This window comes from Ictidomys tridecemlineatus, chromosome 4 (genome assembly GCF_052094955.1).
Source record: "Ictidomys tridecemlineatus isolate mIctTri1 chromosome 4, mIctTri1.hap1, whole genome shotgun sequence".
In the NCBI taxonomy this organism is placed as follows: Eukaryota; Metazoa; Chordata; class Mammalia; order Rodentia; family Sciuridae; genus Ictidomys; species Ictidomys tridecemlineatus.
Window position 1 is genome coordinate 69,308,665 of NC_135480.1, and position 4,138 is coordinate 69,312,802.

The 4,138-nt window shown below is 34.9% G+C and overlaps 1 non-coding gene across 1 annotated transcript; it reads right to left on the reverse strand.

Annotated features, from left to right (window-relative positions):
• Positions 1-3,044: 3,044 nt before the first annotated feature.
• On the reverse strand, positions 3,045-3,151 carry LOC120890253 (U6 spliceosomal RNA). The gene has a single exon (XR_005734492.1). It is a non-coding gene; the product is annotated as a U6 spliceosomal RNA (small nuclear RNA).
• Between the last annotated feature and the right edge of the window lie 987 nt (positions 3,152-4,138).

Genomic DNA, 4,138 nt, shown 5'->3' on the forward strand with positions numbered 1-4,138 from the left:
AGCAAAAGGAAAGTAACATGACATTACAGAAGTTTCAAATGTTAGCTGAATATACCAAAAGAATTCCAGGATAATAAGGGTTATGTACTTGGAACTATCACCCAGAATATACCCAGGGAATAAATGGGACCAAGTGTGCTAATCCACAGTATATCATTCTATATGATTCCTCACAGTTAATTAGTTTAAAATATTTATTATAGACTATTATCTGACCACAGTTTAGAAAAAACAGAATTTACAGATGAGGATTTTTCTTAAAGCAAAAATCTGTGATTCAAGTCTAAGAAAGTTTGGAGAATTTTGAATTAGAGATTGATTGTAAATGCTTCTTTGAGAATAATGCAGTCTGGTGAGATTTTTCCATCTGTGGAAATCAGCTTCTTAATTTCGATTCCATCTTAAGATTACTATGTATAATGCTCCCAAGCAATTATCCTATGAGCTGTTACCTAACCTGGGGGGTGTACAAATGAAGGATTATTATCTCATTTCTAAGAAAGAAACATGTGAATATGAACCCATGGAAAATAAATAGTTTTCTTTTATTCCATTGTACCTTACATTTTTTCTCATTTAAAAATCACTTCTGAGTACAGGGGACCTGGGTGAGTTTGGACCTATAAGTTCTATGGATTGCCAGGAAGTAATCGGGAGAGAAATAGTTAATTAGACAGTAGCCTTTTCTGCTTCTCTAATTAGAGAAAAAAAGGGAAAATTAAATATTTGACATAGTCACACTTTTATATTGGAAAGAAATGCAAATTGGTATATGCATAGTGCATAAAAATTCATTATAGGAGAGTTTTCCATATTGTCTCCTTTTCTCCCTTCCTCCCTCCCCCCCCCCTCTCTCTCTCTATCTATCTATCTATCTGTAATTCATTCTATTCATCTGGTTTTGGAGGAGGAGGAGGACTGGTGCATAATCAGTATTAAGATTTGAAGGGCACTCAGAGCTCAAAAGTGAGAGTCTTCAGGCAGTTAGCTGTCCAAGAATATTCCCCTTAGATTCTATGCCTTAGAAAAGCAATTAGATAAACCATGTATATTTAGAGAACATAATCAAACCCCTAAGAGAAAGTTTTGTTTTGCTTTTGTTTTTGTTGTATACTTGGGATTGAACCCAGAGATACTTAGACACTGAGCCACATCCCCAGCCCTTTTTAATTTCTTTTTTTAAATTTTGAAACAGGGTCTCCTTAACTTTCTTAGAGTCTCCATAAATTACTGAAGCTGTCTTTGAACTTGTGGTCCCCCTGCCTAAGCCTTCTAAGCTGCTGGGTTTATAGGTGTGCATCACCTCACCCAGCTCAGAAAGTTGTCTTTTGAAGATGCATGTGTAGAGAATAGACCATTGATGGTGGAGACTGAAGACCTCCAAAGAGTTATTAATTCTAATTCCCAAGGCTTAATACACATTTAATTATTTATCTATGTTCTTTTTTTAATTTTTATTGTTGGTTGTTCAAAACATTACATAGTTCTTAACATATCATATTTCACACTTTGATTCAAGTGGGTTATGAACTCCCATTTTTACCCCGTATACAGATTGCAGAATCACATCGGTTACATATCCACTGATTTACATATTGCCATACTAGTGACTGTTGTATTCTCCTGCCTTCCCTATCCTCTGCTATCCCCCCTTCCCTCCCCTCCCCTCCCCTCTTCTCTCTCTACCCCATCTACTGTAATTCATTTCTCCCCCCTTTTTTCCCTTACCCCTCACTTCTTCTTGTATGTAATTTTGTATACCCCTGAGGGTCTCCTTTCATTTCCATGCAATTTCCCTTCTCTCTCCCTTTCCCTCCCACCTCTCATCCCTGTTTAATGTTAATCTTCTTCTCATGCTCTTCCTCCCTGCTCTGTTCTTAGTTACTCTCCTTATATCAAAGAAGACATTTGGCATTTGTTTTTTAGGGATTGGCTAGCTTCACTTAGCATAATCTGATTATCTATGTTCTTAATGGTCATCTTCATCTTTTTCAGATGGTTTCTCAAATGATTCAGCTTGGTAAAAATGTCCCTGGCCTCCTCAAAAAGACAGCCTTCTCCTACCTTCAAAAGATTCTTAAGTGGGCTGGGGTTGTGGCTCAGTGGTAGAGTGCTTGCCCAGCATGTGCGAGGCCTAGTTCGATCCTCAGCACCACATAAAAATAAATAAATAAAATAAAGGTGTCATGCCCAACTACAACTAAGAAATAAATATTAAAACAAAAAATTCTTAGGTGGCCTAATATGCAGAAGTTGACTAGAGTTGAGAAGAACAGAGCTTCTCCAGATATACCAACTTATATCTCTTTAGGGTACATCCAGAAGGAAGGTGACCAGTTGGGAAGTTTTAGTGGAATAGAGAAAAAGTTTTCATGAGGGTCAAAAAACAAAGCCCTAATTACTAATATTAGTTATTTTCATAGTCTTTGTTCATACAAGATTTAGGAATTTGACACCTCACGTAAATATTCTTTAGCCAAAAATATGCATTAAACAGATTAATTGAAGTGAATGGCCTGAAAGCCAGAAGAAGTAAAATCCATAGAACAACAGCAACAACAAAAAATTAAAGATACATAATAGATCCCCTTTCTCTAAGTTATCTTGTGGAAGAAGGAAGTATACATATGAATCCACTGGACAGGCAATAAAATTGTAAAATGCCTTTAATAACATTTTCCACGTTCTGAGAAAAAAAAGATTTGAAAGATTTGAGAAATTATTTATGGTATAGTTAGAAAAATTATCATTTTGAAACAATATAAAACATTATATTTTTATGTATTGCACAGCATCCATAATTGAACTGTTCGTTGTGCATTTGTTTGCATTCCTATATTGATGACTTGTCTGCATGTACAAAACTTGAACTACACATTTCCAATCTAAATATCATCTGTTTCCTTAATCATCTGTGAAAATCAAATAGAGGGCTTAAGTCTGAAGAAATCCAATCTCTTTTGTTTTATTTTTTTATTTGTTCTAATTAGTTATATATGATGTAGAATGCATCACCCATGAATTGAGTATAACTTTACATTTTGAAAATTTTGAAAGGCTTCACGGATTTACATGTCATCCTTGCACAGGGGCCATCCTAAGCTTCTCTGTATCATTCCAATTTTAGTATATGCACTGCCAAAGCCAGCACTCCAATCTCATTTGAGATGATTATAGCACATTATGCTTGTTACAGTCATTGTATATCGGTCAAACTGACCCACAAAATAATCTTATGGAAGTTTAAATGGTTTTTGAATAAATGTAATGTAAGCCACAAGTGCTCAGGTTATTGAGACAAAGAATATATACTACTCGTATGAAATATGATACCAACATATGCTTGAAGACTCTGAACTCTAAAATTTGCAGGGTCAATGAGGAAGTCACTCATGTCCACCCCATATACAAGTATACCACTGCTATTAAAAAAATCAATCATCAAATATAATCCATATTCTTTTAAAAAAAATAAGTGACTCAAGTTTAGGAGGCAAAGACGGTAGAGCCTATTTACTCAGGAAAACCCAAGATATGCTTTTATAGGACCAGATGTTGAAAACATTTATCTTGCTCTCAATCCTAAAGGGCAATTGTAGTATCTGCTTTATTATCATTTCAACTGCTCTTAATGTATGGTAGCTTAGAATTTGAGCATCAGTGAAGCTCGTACATGGCACACAGAGGAGGCCACACTTAAAAATTCATATTTTATCCAGTAGTTTAAAACGTTTTTCATCCTTTCTGACAGGAAATAGCTGGAAGAAAGTAGTCTTAGATATCTGATTTATTGCATGGTTCCAGATCATCCAATTTAATGGTTCCTAGAGATCACAGATACCCCCAACAAACCCAATTCATGATGCTCCAGCTCAAGATACTTATTATATATGAAATGGCTTATTTATCACTATACATTAAAAAGTAAATAGATATTAGAGAGTATCCATTTATTTCTCCAATTGAATATTTTCTGGTCCACAGATCTTTTGGAGTCAAAATATTTCATAGTTTCACACTCTTCTTGAAAACACAGATAATCTTAGAGTATTTGGGGCATGACTCCACTAGACTTTTCTACTGTCAAAGTTAATCTCTTAAAAAATACATTTCTACAAACTTGGCTTGGTGATGCATG